Genomic DNA, 21,497 nt, shown 5'->3' on the forward strand with positions numbered 1-21,497 from the left:
CTATGCTATTTTTATATGAGTTAGAATTACATATTACGGTTATTTGGGCTTTTATCCCCTTCTGGGACTTATTAAAATGCTCAAGATTAAAAGTATATGACAATTCCGGTCTCCTTATTCACATTCAAAACTAGAAAAGCAACTGGTTAGGGAAGTGCTTCACCTCATCATTTTCAAAAGGAAGAAACACTCCGCAAACCAGCATAAAATAATAAGTCTGCTGCAAGTCTCTATTTACTCTCCCTCTTTAGCGATTTTGGAACAGATTTCTACTGTCTTCTCCATTTGATTTTGGTACAAAAAGCCTCTCCACCCCCCGCCCCCAAAATGCTACTTGTGGAAGTCCCAGAAATAAATCCAGAAACTTCTGTTTACCTCATAAAGAAACACACGCACACACACACAAAGTGAATAGGAGAAGGGAGCCTTTTCCCCTTGTCACAGTCATGTTCATCAGTGTTGAAAAAACCTGAAAATTAATGTTTTCAGTGCATATTGGCTTTTAATGTACCTGCCTCGTCTGGTACACGGGACAGAGGAAGCCATCTTTCCAGATTGTATCAGTGAAGGAGTCATCGTTTGTTGATCTATTTAAAATCTGGAATTTCCTGAAAGAGTCTAGATACACTGAAACTTTCAAATGATCTTAAGTCTTATGTTTTATATAAGTGTTCTGTTGGCTCATCTTTATCTTTATGTTGAGTCACTGCCCAAGGCACACGGGCAGCTGCTGTGCTGGAAGAACTTGCATCTTGCCAGACATCCAGGGATCATGTAGACGTCTGTGCAGAGGCAGCCAGAATTAAGCCTGCAGTTGTCCCATAGTTCTGTCATAAGGCTATCTATCCATTTTTAAAAATTAAACAAAATATGTTTGTCTATTGTCGCTTGGGCTTCTGCTTATACAAAAATGCCTGCGCTGGCTAACAAAAGGTTTGCATACATGAGGGCATGTTTAATTCAGAGAATGTATGCTTCCCACCCATTCCAACCTAACTGTTTAGTATAACAAAGGACTTTTGTTTGCTGTGGAAAAGGTCAGGACACCCTGAGCAGTATGCCCTGAAAGGTGGCTTGGTCAGACCTTCTCCATATTTGGGTGACGGCATGAGAATGTTCTTAGCCCATAGTTCAACCAGTTGATTAAAGCCCACTGAACACCACAGAGGTACTCAAAGTACAAATGGAGAAAGAAAGGCAGTGTAATGATCTAATGACTGAAGACCTAGTTTCAAACTATGCAGTTAATTATTAGTTGTAGAATCTTTAACAAAGCATGATTTCTTGAAACACAATTTTCTCATCTTTAAAATGGGGAAATAATACTTGCCTTATTGGTGTTACTTGGCTGATGATAAATATTGTTTAGTGACAGTGATGGTATAACCTATTGTTTTAGACACAGTGAGTACTCAGTAAATATTTGCTAACATAAATAGGAAGATGAATGTAGTGTAAAGCCTAAATTTATGGGTCTATGTGATGTGTGCCTTGACATCTGATAAATAAGGGGGCTTCAAATAAGAACTAATGACAAGTTCTCCTCCCCATGCTACTCTATGGACAAGGTCTCCTAACCAAACAGCCCTCCTTATCATGGGGACAAGATACAGGTCCTATTTATCTCTGAGTAGCAGGTTTCAATTTCTTACCAGCCCTTCAAATTATTCAAACAAACTAATCACATCCTACTTTGGGAGCCAGGGGTCACCTCACCCCCTTGATACTACACAGCCTGCCTCCCACATCCTCGACTTGTTCACTCTGTTCCCAACTGCAACCCCATGTGGCCTGAATGATGTGCAGTGTCCCCTGCCAAGGACTGTGAGTATATGTGATTAATAAATTGCTGTCTAGGTAATCTGTCCAGTGTCTAATGTCCAGTGTCTGTGTGACCACAGCCATAGCCATAGACTAAGAATCCCTTCACCACTAATGGGGTGAGTAGGAATTGATCAAAGTAATGGGAGAATAAAAGAAAATGAATACATAGAAAAAAAAAAAGGAAGACAAATAGGAGAATGCAAATAATGGAGACATAATAAAGAGTGAGAGTCACAGGTGGAGTGGTATTTTATGGCCACCCATAATTGCCTCAAAGGTTGCCTCTTCTTGCCGAACATTTGGCTTATTCAAGTGAAAAGGGAAAGGGGCATAATATTTTTCCACATAAATTTATATATGGATTGATGGGAACATTTTTTCAAATGCACAATTGAAAATTGGTCGTTTTGTTTCTTGACAGATGAAAATAAAAGAAATAGAAGCAAGGTCTTGCATGCATTGATTTTAAGACATGTTTCATAAGATCAGCCATATAATTGGTGTCCTTTGCTGTATCAGTGTGGGTTGGGGAAGGTGGGCAGAGAGCCTGGTTCTGGGGAAGAAATCTCACTTCTCTGGAGGTGGACATTTAGTGATTTTGTATTAGTCATGTCTTCTTTGAATTGCTCAGAAGACAGGACGGTTTCATAAATATAAACTTAATTGAATGTGGAGACTGGGTGGTGGATTTGAGATGGACAGGTATGGAGAGCTCACACTGTCGTGTTCTTCAATGAATCAGTATAGTTAAAATAAATGGCAAAGTTGTGCTAAAGCCCCTACTAACGTTCACTCTCTATTTTAGGAAGGTGTTGTGTATAATTAAAATATTTACGGAACAGTCCTGTGTTTCTCTACAGGGAATAATCATGATAGGAACAGCAGGATTTTCTTTACTCTGGTTTCCTTAGAACCTGAATTAAACAAAGTATATAACTCATTTGACTTATGAAATATAGTTTATTAGTAAACAGAACTGTCCTCTGAGTCAAAAAGCCATGCATTTGTATCCCTAATCTGTTGTCATGCCTGGATTGGACCATGAGCACGTAGCAATCTCCTTCACGTAACTGAAGAAGAAAAGCAACTTGTGGGATCTATTTTAGATCATATGTATATCTATCTATTTATTCATCGATGTCATCTGGACCGGCTGACACTCTGTGAGTATTACTGCTTTGCCGCTCTCATTATTAATTCCATCTTTAAAGGATTCTAATAAAAAATATTGAGCTGTTCTACTCCCAAAGGATCACTCTATCAAGTGTACAAGTTGTCTTGTACACAAACACTAAATGTAATTTCCTAGAGATTCTGTTTTTATATCATTCACATCCTTATGCCTTCTCCCTTAACCAATCTCATTAATAATTTATGAAACAACCCTGTTTTGCAAGTTAACCATTGCTTTTTAATAAGAACTCTCTAGAGACAATAATAACTTAAATCAGTAACTCCAGAAGAAGAAATTTCAGGCACTCTAACATATTGCTTATGGAGGTTTGGTATAGATAACTAGCAACACAGCAGCCCTTATGTGACATGTGCCTATTTTTGTCTACGTATAGGACTAACTCTGATATGTAGTATGTCACTCTCACATACAATCAACTAAATTTTGATCCAGAAAACTTGACTCACTGCCTGGGTGAGACAGTGGCATTATGTTCACTTTTTACAGGCAATATTCACCTTTTACATATAACGCACTGTGTTTGGTATCTTTGCAAGGTGGTATTTCAGAAGAAAAGCAGTCCTGTTGTGGCCTGAATAATGTCAGATTTTTCACACTATTAGTATGCAGGCTTTGGGTTCCGGAACAATGTTGCCAGCAGACTTGAAGATGTGTTTAGAATACATACAGTGTTAAGAGCCCTTCCAACGATTCACAGCAGGTACACGTTTTACTTTTATTAAGCTAGAGCAATTGGAGAGGAAAGATGCCTTGCTTTTCCTTTAGAGAAGAGAGGGTAAGGAGAGGCCTAACATCTTAACCCCAAACCAAAATGTTGAGTATATGCAAATTTGCCCTTTTACAATATGAACCAAATTGTTCATCTCTACACAAAGAGAAGAAAAAGGGACTCCCAAGGTATGTTTCCTGAGTGCTGAATACAATGACAATTCAGTGACCTTTTTGAAATACAGGTATATTAAGATCAACCTGATTTGTTTAGTCACTGGTAATGGTATCATGGTCACACATACAAATCAATGATATGGAAAGAAAAAAATAATTAGAGACCAATTCAACTATTTAAAATAAATTATAATAATCTCCATTCTTGTTAACTTTATGTTAATATCTAAATAATATCAGGGGTTTTCCTTTAATCTACCCTTAGATATTAATAATTGAAATCTGATATTCTTCTAAAGACAAAATAAGAAGACAGAGAAGACAAATGTTTTCATGTCTACTTTTAAAAGCTAATAATTTTGGAAGGACTTTGAAGATACTGGGACGGGAATATGCTATATATACAGTTCATTTGAATATTGCTATTAATGTTTTGGGAAAATTGGAAATACGTATTATAGACTAAATTAAGACTACTCAATTTTGTACTTAGATATTCTTGAACTATAATTATGAGCAAGTATCAGGGTAAATATTTTTTAAATTACCTTAATAAAATATTCAGAAATAAGAATATTTGTGCCACAAACATGGTCTTTAAATACTACAATTTAGCATTTTCTTCTGGTGTTGTTTCAGGAATGTTTACCTGATGAAAAGGTGTATAGGAATCTCTTTGATTCAGAAAATACTCAGTCTTTGCAGCAAAGACAGAGCATATAATGAAAACATGTGATGTTGGGATTTTTTTCCTAATTATAATAATAATAGTGTTTGTTTTGGAATGTGTATGCATGGACAGTTAAATATACGCTTCCTTAAGAAAGAGCGTGGGGATAAATCCAAAACCATGTCCTAGTAATATACATTTCTGTAGTAAAAGGATTATTTTGGTTTGCAGTGCAACTCTCAGAAACTAGTTTAGAAACTGTCCAACTCAGTAATATAAAAGCAATCTCATTCTATATACTTCTTGTAAATGAAATATGCATTTCAACGGGTGTATCTGCCATGTACTGTAACAGGAATTTTCTCAAATATGATTTAATTTAATCCACAAACAACCCATATGAATGAAAATGTCCTTCCTAGTGATTAGTGATGTTGAACATCTTTTCATGTGTCTGTTGGCCTGATGTATGTCCTCTTTGGAGGAATGTCTATTCTGAGACATCCCCTCACATCTGCCACAATGGCTATTATAAAAAAGAAAACAAAGAATAAGTATTGGCGAGAATGTGGAGAAAAAGGACCCCTTGTGCACTGTTGGCAGAATTGTAAACTGGTTCAGCCACTTTGGAAAACATTATGAAGGTTCCTCAAAAAATTATAAATAGAACTACCATACAACCCAGCAATCCCACTTCGGGTATTTATCTGAAGAAATAAAACACACTAATTTGAAAAGATATATGCCCCTTTATATTTGTTGCAGCAATATTTAGAATAGCCAAGATGAGGAAGCAACCTAGGTATCCATCTATAGACAGTTTGAAAACTTATACCTGCACAAAAATCTGCACATGGATGTTTATAGCAAATTGCCGAAACCCAGAAGCAACCAAGATGTCCTTCAGTAGGTGAATGGCTAAATAAACTGTAGCACATTCATGCAATGGTGTATTATTTAGCACTAAAAAGAAATCAGATATCAATTCATGAATAGACATGGAGGAACCTTAAATGCATATTATTAAGTGAAAGAAGCCAGTGTGAAAAGGCTACATACTATAGGATTTCAACTGTGTAGCATTCTGAAAAAAGGCAAAATTATGGAGGCAGTGTTTGCCAGGAGCTGGGGTAAGGGAGGGATGAAAAGAAGGCATGTGAGTGCCAGAAAGAAGGAGGACATTCAAAAGGTACTTGTCTACTTGGCCTTGGCTTAGTGGTGTATGTGTGTGCACATAGGTAGATGTGAAACAAAATGTAGGCTACAAGCATTATTTAGCTAAACAAAATTCACCCGATACATAAAATGAATACTGATTTTGACTTGAGAATTTTTCTAGAGGCCGTTTGCATGCAGCTCATTTTATTGGCTGATCATTCAATCATGTCTTTCCTCTGCCCGGCTAAACACAGTGCGAAGCACAGGGCCTCTGAAAACAGACAGTAATAAGTACTGCATGCAGTCCTTTTATGCCTGGTTCATGCTACAGAGACACCAGCAGAGGTCGGTGTGTTTTTTTCTTTATTTCTAAGTTTTAACATCTTTTCTTGCCGTCCCATTTTTTGTCAGTCTCGCCTTACCGTTCCCTGTATCTGCCAACTTTTGACTGCATCACTTAAATTTATTGTCCTCCGTGCTATTCATTTTTTCTTTACTTCCTTGATATTACCAGACAAAAAATGTTTTATTTTTTCCTTAAAAAAAAAAAAAAAAAAAAGGTACTAATGAATTACTGCTCTGTTGATTCTAAAGATAGATGCTCAACATTTTACCCTCAAATTGGTAGGACTAAATACGCCAGTGATTTTAAAAGTTTGTTTCACGTAAAAGTTTGTAAACATTTCTTTTTCCCTGAGTAGTGTTGATAACATGTATATAGAACATGATAAATCTATCTGTCTATCATCTCTCTATGATGGCTAATTTTATATATTTAACTTGACTGGGCTAAGGGACACCCATGTAGCAGATTATTCTTGTGTGTGTCTATGAGAGTGTTTCTGGAAGAAATTAGCACCAGCAGCTCCCTTACACCAGAGGCCCCTGGTTCTGAGGCCTTCAGACTCGGACTGAATTATATCACTGGATTTCCTCCTTCTCCAGCCTTTGAAAGCCAGTTGTAGAAGTCTTGGCTTCCGTAACTCTATGAGCCAATTTCTATAATAAGTCAGCTCTTATACACATCTACATATACCCTATTGATTTTTGTTCCTCTGGAGAGCACTGACTAATGCATTGCCTATTTATCTATCCATCCATACATATATGTATATGTATGTGTATGTGTATATATGTATATATATATGTATATATGTATATATGCACACATATATGCATATGTATATTATATATTTATATATGTGTGCAATTCTACATATATGTAAATATATTGTACATATGGCATATATACATATAAAATATATGTTATAAATAACTATATTGGAAATTGAAGAAAAATGTTCAGTGAGCCTTTGTATGTAAAGCCCAAATGAAATATTAAGCAGTTATTTTTATTAAAGCACATATTTAATCCCTGGTATATCTATTTTAGAAAAGATATATGAAGTTGAAAGAAAGAAAGAAAGAAAGAAAGAAAGAAAGAAAGAAAGAAAGAAAGAAAGAAAGAAAGAAAGAAAGAAAGAGAATCAAAAAACAAAACCACAGCTTGGAGCAATTGGAGCAAAGATTTTTTTGTTATTATTGTTATTTAGGGTTGTTGTTTTAAACTCAGTCTCCATTAAAATAGCCTAGGTGGGTATATTAGTCAGGGTTCTCCAAAATCAATAACACATACACACACACACACACACACACACACACACACACTCACTCACTCACACACATCTCCTATAACACAGACCTATAGAAACAAAAAGTGGGAGAGGTGTGCATCTAAAAAGAAAATGAACACTTTGGTGTGCGAAATCACTGATTTAGTAGGGAAATCCTATAGACAAATACCTGCCATGCCTCATAAGATTTAGGTGCTGTGTGACACACAAAAGCAGGTAACTGTTTAAACCTAGTGGTAAGAAGGTAACAAAATTAAGATGTACCAAGTAGGTGATGAAAAGGAAAGGTGTGTAACATCTAATGCATTGATAAACTCACTATGATTAAATCTATACCACAGCCTAAATGGCCCCCATATTATGCATGTTACGTGTTTGGAAGACTCATAAAGTATTGCCCTATACCCAGGTTAAAGACAAATTTATTCTTTTCTTCTAGTACTTGTACACTTCCAATTTTTACAGTTAAATCTCTAATCCATTTGGACTTGAACTTTATCTTTGCATATGCTATGGATAATGAATATTTTTACTGAAGGACTATTTGTAACTGCAAAATACTGATAACTTTCTAAATGTTCAAAATAGGAGATTGGTTGCATCCTCTATGGTACATAGACAGACTAAAGCATTCTGTAGCTATAAAAATATTAAAATCCTCTATTAAATGATGTGGAACGATGTCTAAAAGAGACTAACTGAAAAAAAAAAAAAAGAATAAAACTGTAAAAGAATATACGTATATACACATACCCACATAAATGTATATATATGACCCGAATAAAATTCAGAGTCAGGGATTGTTTCACGTTAGAGGTAAAGTACAGCAAGCATTTATTTCACCACTGAAGTAACTGAGACCCAGTGGTCTGACTCCAAGGTCACAGATCATGTCAGAAGTAAGACGTCCCACACCTCAACACCAGCAGGCTTGGAATGAGTAGGGAGAAAGCTAGCCTGAGTTCCACTGGAGTGAGTGTGAACTAGTGTCTTTATTGTGCTAAAGTTCCACATGATGGAGCTCTGCCCTCCAGCACAGCTGGTGGCTGCCTGAGCAAGAGAGGGACCTACCCCACAAGTCACCTCCTCACACCACCTTCTTCAGAGAATAAACCAGGTAGGAAAAGACAGGGAGGAATGATTACCACGGGCTGCTTCACTTCCCGGCCACAAGAAACAAAATCCCCATCACAAATGATGTTCTTCTCTAGCAAGGAATTTATTATTCTGCACATTGTGTCCACTTATAAGATTTTGCTTCTTATTTGAATTCAGAGATAAAATTGGAAATTATAGAACTGTGGGAGTTGCTGAACACAGCTTTCAATTTAAAAGGAAGGTATATTGATTACTCCCCTGAATGCACATGGAATATTATTCTGAGTACCTCATAAATTAGTTTTTAAAAACTCTCAATAATACTCAACATAATGCAATTCACAAAACAAAGGAAGACCTTGTCTCATTTTTTTTTACTGCATAGTAAAGGGAGGACTGTGTTGATGAAGCCTCACAAAAGGTTAAGAGATAATATTAATTCATTCACCATGGGTGTGATTACAGTAATTTCTCAGAAACTCATTCATCCCAACATGTTTACAATGTCTTTGTTTCTGACTCTATATTACCATATCCAAATCTAGTTTTCCATTAAATAAATAAGAACAAAATATTGATGTAAAAATTGGCTTCAGGGCTTCCAGGTGGAGAGAGAGAAACATGTTTCTCATGTTTTTTCCTCTTCTTTCCTCAGATGATATCAAACATAGGGAAGAATGAGATCCCAAGGGAAGAATAATTACAGAAATATTTGTTGCTCCTTTACTCCACAAACTTCCGTAAGCACATAGTTTCATTACTGGGATTCCATCCCCCTTTTTTTTTCTTTCATTTCATCTTTTTTAAAAGGCTTTGTTTTAATTATTAAAAATATAGCTAACATACAATATTATGTTAGTTTCAAGGGTTCACCATAGTTATTCAACATTAATATACCTAAAGAAGTGATCGCCATGATAAGTCCAGCAACCATCTGACACCGCACTGTGTTATCACAATATTATTGACTCTACTCGCCATGCTGTACATTACATCCCCAGGACTTATTTGTTTTATACCTGGATATTTCAACCTCTATCCCCCTTCACCTTCCGCCCCTTTTATTTTTTCAATTATAGTTGAAATTCAATATTATTTTATATTAATTTTAAGGTACAACCTAGTGGTTAGACATATAATTTAAGAAGTGATCCTCCTGACTAGTACCCACCTGGCACTATACACAGTTATTACCATATCATTGACTATATTCTCTATGATTTATTTTATATCCCCATGACTATTTTGTAATTATCAATTTGTACTTCTTAATCCCTTAACTTTTTCATCCAGCCCCCAACCCCCTCTCATCTATCACCCTGATAAATCTAATACCCATCTGACACCATATACAGTTATTACAGTACTGTTGACAATATTCCTTATGCTATATCCTACATCCCCATAACTACTTTGCACAACCAATTTGTACTTCTTACTCCCTTCCACTTTTTTCATCCACACCCCTATTCCCCTCCCATCTGACAACTATCAAAGTGCTTTCTGTATCTATTACTTGGTAAATTATCATGTTTCTTTCTAAATTGGAATCAACTTCTAGCACTTTATCCTTTGAGTATTCAATGTTGTGGCATATATCTGGGAGTTCTTTTACTGTGAAATTGTTTGTCAGTATTATTTCCTCTAGGATATCTGCACCCTTCTCATCACAACTATGTTCCTTACTTGTGTTGACAAGTCTGCATCGACTACTTTCTTCTGGCCACCCCTAGGATAGTAGCAGAATGAAAATTTCCATAGTCAGCATTTCTTTTCTAAATCTATTTATGTTCTACTTAAATTTCACCTTTAGCATTACTTTTCATTTCTTTGTTGCACTTTCAACTTTGTTGGCCAATCCCCTCTTTCAGTTACCCATTTTTTGTAAAATTTCATGTAGGTTTATCACTGTAAGACAAGAAGGCAAAACAACTACACATTATGCTGTCTGGTGTGTAAACTAAACAACAAACAAATGTGCAGTAAGTAACATTGACAGACTTTGAAAGAAGTGATATGTTTAGTCATTGATCATGTTGTGTGTCTGTTACTCACATAATGATTTTTGGAGTGAAGAGCTACCAGTGAAGTTTGTACTTTATGCAATTCCTAACAGTTAATATACCTTGGTAACTGAAATTTGGACCACACTGTTGAGAGACTGGTGTTATTTCACTAAACCACAGTAACTGAAATTCATGCATTTTAAAATGCGCAAAGCAAGAACTGTGTATATTTTTATATATCAATATGTATGTATTTATGCATATAAGATTTCTTTAAATATGACAAACTTCATTCAAATATAATTGAAAGCAAATGGACCCAAAAATTGGTTTTGATTTTTTTAGATTCCTTTTTCATTCCTACTGATAATTACCATAACAGGTATGGTGAGACCAAAATCTGGAACTTCAAACATTCTAGGAACTACCTTTACTGGCCAACTGCTTCTTGGTTACCATCAACATCAAATAATGTTCTGTGTAAGCTAGGGCTAAGGTTTCTTTTCTTCTGTAAATATATAGGTGTCAGTGGCCTTTAAATCTGCAAAATTCCATTTGACTTACTAAATTTACTTCACACAGAAATGGAGTTAATGGCCATCAATTCACATATTACAACTAACTGCCATTAAAATAATAAAATATTATTATATAGTATTGAAGTTTGTGTTCTTACAACAGCAGAACACAGCAAGATGATCGCATACTTTTCAGCAGTGCCTTCAAAGTTCTCTTTACTTAATCCTCACAGCTCCTACAGAATATTGGAGAAAACTCAGAGATAGGTTCCAAGATGCTGCTAACTCAGAGGTAAGGGGGGCCTCAGCTCATTGATACAAAAAGTTTCCATAGTATTAAAAAGTCCTGCTGGCTTGTTCATCTCCCTTTCATCCTTATCCTCCTCCCGTTGATATCACTAAAGCATCTCTGAATCACAGATTATCCATTAGCTGAGTGTCAAGGATATGTGCTGAGGGAAAGATCACCTGAGTCAGATATTGGTAGCATGGGCCATTCTAGGAAAGGTGAGCCTGAGCTGTGAGTTTTGGAGGAATTTAAAGGTTAGAAAAAAGTCTGCGAACTTCCCATATTCTGCTGGGGAATCAGAGCAAGCGAGAATGATAGATAGAAGGGCATCACTACTACAGGCTCATTTCATACAAAGTCTGAGGCTAGAGATATGAAATGAATAGAGCCTCTGAGGTCAATAAAGGTGCTCTAATATAGAAGGCAAGTGGTGGTTTCAACAGGGTAGTTAGCAGTGGTCCTTCACCAATAGTAGATTCAAAATGGGAGTGGGTTCAGCACAGATAAGCTCAAAGATTGCCATTAAAAAACTGAGAAATAGAGAGAGTGACAAAGTCGCCCCAGAGCCAGACACAAAAGTGGGTTGTGCTTGAGAACAACTGACACGTAGTCCTCCATTTCCTAAAGCTGTGGATCTGCCTTAGATTTGAATGTGGAGCGAAATCCACCACGGAACATAGGCGCCTTATATTCTTAGAGTGAGTGATAATAGCTGTCTAGTTGGCTACAGTGAAAATTGTGAGGCTGAACTCACTTTAGTAGAAAACCCAACTGCGATAGATTTAGAATGAAATTTCACTCTGATTAATTGGGAATATCCATCCTAGGCATGAGAAGTATGAGTCACAGCACATGTAGAGTTTATTTCCCAATCCTGGGCTACACGTGTCACGACGATGGTAAGGAAGGCCTAACTCTCAAGGTCAGAGAGTTAGAAGGGAAGAAGTTAGACGAGCTTTTATAATTAATCTCACTCGGGGATCTCACTATGACAACTCTTCCTTCTGTCTTTCTTTTTCAGTGGGCATTACAAATACCTTAGCTCTAAGTGGAGACCTTCGGAAACACGTAAGCCTGACTTGAGTTAGAAGCTATTCCTAGGGTATGCCGACATTACAGAAAATGCAGCACTTGTATGTAAGAAAATCCTATTTGCTTTTCTCTCTAGACTTAGAAAAACAGGTGCCAGGACCCTGAGTATCTTACTTAATTATTTATAAGAGGGCTGTTCATGTGTGCATAGTGAGTCCTTATTGAAAGTTACACATCAGCCACCTGCAGTGGAGCTATGTAACACAGTGTTCTTGCTAAATTATTAAGATATAAAATGAATAATGGAGAGCATTTTAGTGGAAATTTACCTGAAAAATAGCTGCTCAAGGTAGGGGAAAAAAGCTCAAGACTAGGGGTAATGAGTCATTCTGTCCCTTGTGGAAAAGTAAAGGAATCTTTCTCATAAATTAGTGGCTGATGAGTATATTCATAGGAGATGACACAAAAAGCAACAGTATTTGGACTTATCCACCCAAACTTTTAAGGATGGCATTGTGGAGGGCACTGACATTCTTCATCAGGGTAGCTTCGTATTTTATTGGATCATGGCATTGCTTTTCCTGTCTTCTATATCCATAAACCTTTCCCCCGTTCAGGTGTATGTATTGACCCAGCCTTGTCTTTACCATGGAGAGGAAAAATACGGGCAGTTCTTGCCACAAATATAAGGATAGATCATTTTCTATTGATTTTTTCCTCAGACCTACTGTCCAGACCTACAGTACCTAGGTTCCTACCTTCTTATTACCTCTATGAAAATATGTGATTTCCAACGTTTATTATATTGGTCTCCCTGCCTGGGTCTCTGACTCATGTTATACCATTCTAATTCCACCAATTTCCAATTTGTGCTCTAATAAATTACCACAAAGAAAGAGGCTTAACGCAACACAAATGTATGATCTTCTGTTCTAGAGACCAGAAGTTTAACATGGCTTGGCAGGCCTGCATTCTTTCGGGAGGTGCTAGGAAAGAATGTTCACTCACGTTTTTCAGCCTCAAGTGGCTTCCCATATTTCTTGGCTGGGGGCCCTGAATCACTCTGACCCCTGCTTCTATCATCTGAAACCCATCTCTCCCTCTGATTCCATACTCTCATCTTCTTGGACTCTTACCCTTCTGTCTCCTTCTTATAAAGACCCTTATGAGTACAGTGAGCCCCAAATTGTCCAGGATAATCTACCCATCTCAAACATGCTTAATTTAGTGACATCTTTAACATCCCTTTTACCATGTGAGATAACATAATGACAGATTCTGGAGACCGGGACATGAGCATTTGGGGGACTATTTTTCAGCAGACCACACCTATGAATCTATTAGGTCCGGTCATTTAATATATTCTAGCCCATATCTGGGACCTTGTTATTTCAGGTAGCTTTTATACTGGAATTTCTTTCACTTGATATTTCATGTTTCTCACAATTGAATTTGGTCTACCAATTTGGAGCCTCTCCACCTGCATTGTTTAACTTGGGTTCTAAATCCAGTCCTTTCACTCGAAATATATCCTACTTTTCTGTATTGAATATTGAGCCACAGAGCCAACCAGTCTACTTGAATCCAACCGTCCTTCTCATAGTGAAGTGTAGAAATTCTTTACCAACTCTCAGATTCTAAGACTATGGCCCTTCCCCACAAACCCATTTTGATCCTCCATATTCCTATGGAAAGAGCATATCCCTGCCCTTTAATTGTAATATCTAAGCCTAGAGTGCATGTATGTTGTATTCCTGGTCACAGAACTTGCAGCCTGAACCTGGCCCATCTCTGAAAGCCTGTCTGACACTTTGAGTGGGCATCTTAGACAAGCTGATTTTCTTAGATGCTTGTGCTGCAATGTAAACCAATCAGACTACAAAACAAAACCTTCTGCCTTATTTGAGGTGCGTGTTTTGCTTGGTTCTTCTCACATTTGTATCCGTATGTATTCTGTGTCTGTATCTATAGGACAATAGGCTCATAGACACCAGAGTGAGTATCTGGTAAACAGGTTCTCTGCAAATGTTTGTTTGCTATTTTTCCCTGTATATTTCATATACTTTCATATGGGCTTGCGGTGATGAGGCTGACTACTTGGCTATGCATGTGGCTTTGAATTGTTCTAATTTTGTAAAATACCCCTACAGATCTGATGTTCTAATTTATAACACTTTGATTTCCATTCAAATAGCTGTCCCAAATGTCCACAAGGAGATTTCTAAACTGCTTTCCAGGGACCCACAGAAAGAAAAGGAATTATTTGCTTAATTGTTTGTAAAATTTGGTGAAGTGCTTCTCCAATGAGGGATGACATCATGAAAAGCCCCTTGGAATGACATACCAAATTGAGGAAAAGGTTGAAGGAAAGTCTTTGGTAGTTAGAAAAAAAACATATTCAACATGAACATTGGTTTTATAATATGATTTGTTTTCATTGTATCACATAAAATGTATTCTGAAAATTTAACCTTGAAGCAAGGCTTATCATTTCTATGTATATTTAAAGAGCACTGAATTAAACAAGCTAAGACACACTGTTCTCTCTAAAATTTTGCCCCTCTGTATAAACTTAAAAGAAATTTTTTTCCTTTTTTTGATGGATTTCTTAATTATGTTTTTTTTTCTGTTTTGTTTGTTTGTTGTTTGTTTGTTTGTTTTTCTATTTAGTCTTAATCTTTGGTGGTTTCCATGTTAGGACATACAGGCACAGATAGAAAGCAATAAAAAGGAAGGCAGTGAAAATAAAAATACAGAGGAAGTATTGAAACACAGTGGAAATTTGGGATAGAAATAGATTTGAGAAAAGTGGAACAACCATTGGAAAGAAGAAGAGCATTCAGGTATACTCAGAAGAGAGTCATTGTAAAAATCTAGAAAGCTTTATTTTAAAAGTGAGTTGTTTCCCAGGTGCTAAATCTAATACATCTCAAATTCCTAGTATGCTTCTACCATCCTCCACTTCCAGACTTCCTGGACTTTGTATGATTCAAAATCTTCAGGTGGCACTTAGACAATGGAAGTCTTTGAAAATATTGTTTACCTAAAATTCTTTAAAGGTAGCAACTCAAAGACTTAATTTTGTTCTATTTTCTAAATTGCTGTCTTCAAAAATTTTTGGATGAATATAGCAAATGAAAATTTTGGAAGAGAAAAATTAATTTACTGGTGTTTTAGTTTGTTCTGTTTTCCCACTGAAATAGACATATAATTATTTATATTCTTGGGATTGGTGTATCAGTACTTTTCAGGGCTTTGGTGTTGAGTATTATTTAAACAGGTAGTCTTATGAGTATTAATTAAGATTTTCATTTTGAAAATATTTTCCATTAGTATTTAGGTCGTTTCTAATATTCTTAAGTATTATGTTAATGAGAAAATCATGAACAATGGCTTTCTCTTCTGGAGTTGTTATTCAATATATTAGAGATGAAATTGTATGGTTTGTTCTGTCCCAGCAATGGGGTTTCTCTGTCATCCTCCAGGACAGGCAGTCATCTAGAGCCCAGTCATTTTCTCCATGGGAGCCAGCACTTTCCATTTCATTCAGAGCTCTTTTCAACTCTTTTCTAAAAGTTATACATCTTGATAAGAGATTACAGAGCTGCGACTTTACAGAGAAGCTATCTGAAATAATTAGCCTGTTCCTTAGAGGAACCCTCTTTGAAAATTTCCACAGATGTTACAGATGGTACATACATGTTAGAGTACGTCTCCACTGATATTTGCCTCTTTTGTCACTATAATTTCATTAATTCGCCAAAGGCTGCGAGAGTCTAATCTCTCATCACTCAGTAGCTTTTGATCACATGTTTTGTATTTAAGTATTTGCTTAGTAAATTGCTTTCTGCAATTAAAAAGAAACTTTGGTCATGAAACAGGACACAATAAAATCACAAATGAAGATGATTCCCAGACTGGGTTCGGTTTACTAAGGTATACGAGTAATTTAAAAAGAGTTACATAAAGAAAACTTAATTTACTGACTGATCCAAAACATCAAATAACAAGTCCTTGTATAGCACCTACTTTTAGTTCTGTAGTACCAACTGATGTTTATTTATATTTTATATTTGCTGTAACCAATATTATTACCTCTTTCCCTTTCGAAATGCATGATGCTTTACTCAAATTTAGGCATCATCTTTTTCTGATCACCTCCCAGTCTAATAGATATCATGGAAATGACCTATTATAGTGATCTCAGTGCCTATGGCATTTACAGTGATTAATCTACTATTGCAGTGTCAAAAGTAGTGCTATCAGCTTGAAACAGAGTGAAAGCCAGTATTTCACAAAATAATTAGCCTTAGCAAATGACATCTCCCCGTCTAAGTTAATTTGGATATTCGTACTATATTCTTTCATTTGTTGACTCAGCAAGTATTTAAGTGCCAAATATTTGCCAGATATGCTGAGCTTTAGCAGGTGTGAGTATAGGGGATTAGGGTGAACTTGGGAACTCCTTCTCAACTCCATGAATGATTAATTTGGGATGTGCAATCTCATTTGTATCAAATACAATTAGTTTTTTAAACAGATTTTTAAAATTAATAATATAAAGGGATGTACAATGTAGTGGTGAAAAGTATGGATTCTAAAGTCCTACGGTCAAAATTTAAATCCCACCTCTTGCTAGTTAGGCGACCTTGAGCAAATTACTTAATGTCTCTCTGCCTTATTTTTCTCATTAATAAAATATTTAAAATTGAGTTGTTCTTAAAGAAGATAGCACTTCTAAAACATTGATCACAGCTCTTGGCACACAGTATACGAGAGAGAGAGAGAGAGAGAGAGAGAGAGAGAGAGAGAGAGAGAGAGAGAGAGAGAGAGAGAGAGAGAGAGAAACAACTTGATTGGGACATTTGTTGATATTTCAACAAATTAGTTTCCTTAAACTTGTGCTAAAATGTTTGCGAATACTATTATTTTGTGATCTTGCCCTTACATCCTAACACGTACTATTTATACCTTTTGAAGTTGGGATCCTAATAAGAAAGAGCATATGTTGAAATGGGGATCTACATACTAAGTTTGGGAAATCTAAAGGTACCAGATTTTACGTTAGCCATGATCTGCAGGAGGTCAGAACAAGCTCTCTACTGGTTCAACCACAAACAAGCTACTGTGTTCATTTAGTTGAAGCAAGATTATGTTTCTCAGTTCCCTATTCAGTTTACCACAATCATCGATGATGTAGTAGAGATCACAGTGTGGATAGATATCAAGAGAGTACATGAAATTCTCCGTAAACATACGAGGAATTATAGCCTCTCCTTGGGAGTACATGCTTTTGTTGTTGTTTTTTTCCTAATATGAATACTCATAAAAATATTCTGTCTCCTTTGGCTCCAGCAATGTTGAGTCCACTTGATACCTATCGATGAGGTGTAAGAGTATGAAAATGACTGTTGCTCATATGTTGTATACCCACATGCTATTTCTATTATTACGGAGAGCTAGAGATATTTGAATTTGATTGAATGTTCCCTTGCTCTCAAAGTTCATGGCTATTTGTGTTTTCTATTTGACCTTGTGTGTTTTGTTGTTATCACAGACAATAACAAAGAAGTGGAAATATGAATTAATGCATCTATGTTTGATTGACATGAAATACAATTACCCTTATACATAGGGTTCATTTTGTGTTTGTGTGTATGTTTGTGTGTGTTTGTGTGTGTGTGTGTGTGCAACTTATGACTCAGTGGATGCTATTTATTGTTATTTTTTGTGTGTGATATATGATTGATTTGGTCAGTGGTATTATTCAGGGTTCATAATCCATTTGGCCTTTAAATGTATTGTGCTCAAACATTAAAGAATATATTTAGGGGTGGCCGGTTAGCTCAGTTGGTTAGAATGTGGTGCTAATAACACCAAGGTTGTTGGTTCAATCCCCATATGGGTCACTGTGACCTGCGCCCTCCTTAAAAAAAAAGAGAGAGAGAGAGAGAATATATTTAACTGGTAATTCAATTATCAAATACCTTTGCTGGAAAAATTGATTATTCCATTTTAAATTGTGAGTTTCTTCATTCCATTGACTTTGATTTAAATAAATCACTTCATATATTTGTAGTTTTTTGAAATATAATGTATTTTTAAAGATATGTCCATTTGTTTGTCAGCCCACCCTCACATAACAGCATTGTGTGAGGGTGCACTGATCCATGATGCTTCCTTTAGCATAGTTTGGCTCCTTAGAGGCTAAATGTGCCCCTGTGTTACATCCAGTTAATGATCCTACATTTGTTTTTCCAGGTGATCTATTATTGAGCAAATAAGTCAACAAGATGGAGAAACTGTTTATGTCTATTGCATTTGAACTAGAATAAATGTGGCTAGTAGTCATTTTCCTCTGTCCTGAAATGAATCTATGTCTTCTGGCCTGGGGAATAACAAATTTTTGTTACCTCTAAAATTCGGTTTGCTAGTGCTTCATTCTATTGAACTCAGTATCAATATAGTCAATCAAAATGGCTTAAAAAAGTCAAAATACAAGTGACTATTATCTATTCTACTATCATTTTCCTACTTTTTCTATGCCAGTTTTACTTACCTACTCTTGGCTTGATAGTTGAACATGGAACTAAGAACATTAGAATTAAATGTGTGGGTAGCAACAATCATCAGTGGCAGATTAAACAGCCTAAAAACGGAAAATGAAGAAATGTGGAGATTTGCTGGTGTTCACGGTGGAGGCATTGCTGAAGTTTTCCTTTTTAACGTGACTTTCATTCCAAACGGTTTATATGATTTCCCATACAGTAGATAGGCAATTATCTCTTCTCTAATGTAATTTCTTTCGAGAGATCTTTTCTCCACCATTTCACCTTCTTGGCTTTCCTCGCCTTGTCTTGATGGGATAGTGTATTTTCATTACCTTCGCAGTCTTTTTTCATTCCCCTAAAAATTGAATGAAATTCACTCTGCTGTTCTCAACATGAAGTGTTGGCCCAGCTGAGTTATTTAAGCTAGAAAGTGTACAGGATTTTTATTTCTGCAATTCAAGCTTTGTATGTGACAGGTTTGTCAAAGATGGAAACCCAGGATTATTTTTTAAAAAGGAAATCGTCCCCTTGTGTTTGTGACTTTGAATACAGGTAAAATTTATAGTAGAACTGATAACCACCTTTACCCAACTCCTATGATATCCCAGACCATCTTGTAGCTACTAATCAATTGATGTTTGTAACAACTATCTAAGAAATTTACTGTGCACATTTCCTTTCATTTTAACCTTATGGTAAATGTTTTCTGCAATGGAGACATTGAAGCTGTTGAAGAAGAGTCTATTAAAAATTCATGGCATATAGGTTATTTTAGCACAGAGAGCATACTTTTTACCTTCATATCTGTTGCTTACATTAATCACTAATCCAAATTTGGCAGACAAACTGGTCAGTAGTAGTTTGGCTCTAAGTCAGTGATAAATTTCTTCTCAGGTTTACCTTTGCTATCTAGAAAATTTGGAGCAGGATCACTGATAGCTGAAAATTTGATTTGCATTTTCTGTAAACCTACTGAAGTTGGAACATATTGAAGTACATGTTTGTCCAAACAGGGGGGAAAAAACAGTGGGCATTGACATGTGATGAGAATTTTGACCATCATTCTTTAGAGCACTATTTTATGAGTCTTAGCTGCTTGCTTGTTTTTTGTTGTTGTTTATTTTTAATAAGTTGTAGTCAACTATCTGGAAAATGAATCCTATGAGATGAATTTTTGTGGCCTTGACTCACTGTTAAGAGTGTTAGAAGATGCCAAGTAAACCAGCAGAATTCAGAATGACAGGATATTGTCATTCCAGAAAAGAAAAAAGATAAATTATAAAAAAGGTTCTATTTGTTTTATGTAATTTATTTAATTTTTAAATAAAATTCATTTTTACAGTACAGTGGTAATATATGTCGATAACTTTAAAAATGTAAAATATTTAAAAGTAGAATAAATAGGAGTACAAAGCATGACAGTACTCAGATAAAGCCACCTAAATGTTTAATACGCTTATTACTGGCTCTCTTTTCAATGCATATTTTGATGAATTTAACATACTTATACCATAAATATAATTCAAATGTCTGACTGTTTTACTTATTATAGCAAAAGCATTTCTCATAGCATAAACTGGAGATACAGATGTAGATTACAAAAGAGATAGATCCACACTTCATTAGCAAACACGTAAGATTGAAGAGTGAATAGGAGTTTTGGAGAAACCATAGATTCAAAAGAGGAAAGGACTGAGGACAGAAGAAAAAAAAAAAAAAAAAAAACGGAGAGAAACTGAAGAATATCTAGAAATGTTAGGAAAACAAGGAAAGCGGTGCTACAAAATCCGAAGGATGGGGAGAAATATAATGAGGTCTAAAGAGAGAAAATGAGTGAATACAAGATTTGGGTAATAGGACCTCTGAGTAAATTCACAGAATTGTGATGACTTAACCTGTCTGAGGGAGGGGGCATAAATTGGACTCACGTCTAAGGGCCAGATATTACTTAGGAATATGTAGAACCAACTTGGATAGTGTTTCAGTCACCCTTAGAGATGATAACCAGAAATGAAATGAATGTATTATATATTATTTAAAAAGTGCTTAAGATTATATTGTGTGTGTGTGTGTGTGTGTGTGTGTGTGTGTGTGTGTGTGTGTGAAATGCTATAGGTAGCATTTCAGTTGAAACCCAAGGTTAAGGGACATGTCTTGAAGTGTATTTGCACAACAAACCCTTGGCTTTCAGTTGAACATTGTGTTTCATTAGGGGTGACTATTTCATTAGGGGTCAGCTGATAGAGATTGTGACGGTGGGTGGGCTTATGCTACACTATTGCCATGACCCAGCTTCTGGTACTATGTTAGATGTGTGGAATCATCTGTAGGTTACACTTCAGGTTCTCCCTTGATAATCTGAAGTGGGCTTTAATGAGGATGCCATGATGATCCATACTGAGTATGTCTATCCATTCTTGGTATCATTTCTCATTTGAATGAATCTTCCCTAGAAGATGACTACTAGACAAGATAGTCTTTTGAAATATCTTGTAGTGCAGTTAATCAGTGCTTTCTGTAATCAAAGCTCAATGTAATTATGATTATTTAAAAAGTGAAACAGTCATATGGTAATTCTATTCTTAATTTTTGTGAGGAACCTCCACACTGCTTTCCATAGTGGCTGCACAAGTCTGC

This window comes from Rhinolophus sinicus, chromosome 2, assembly GCF_057876585.1.
Source record: "Rhinolophus sinicus isolate RSI-liver-muscle chromosome 2, RSI-T2T, whole genome shotgun sequence".
Taxonomy (NCBI): domain Eukaryota; kingdom Metazoa; phylum Chordata; class Mammalia; order Chiroptera; family Rhinolophidae; genus Rhinolophus; species Rhinolophus sinicus.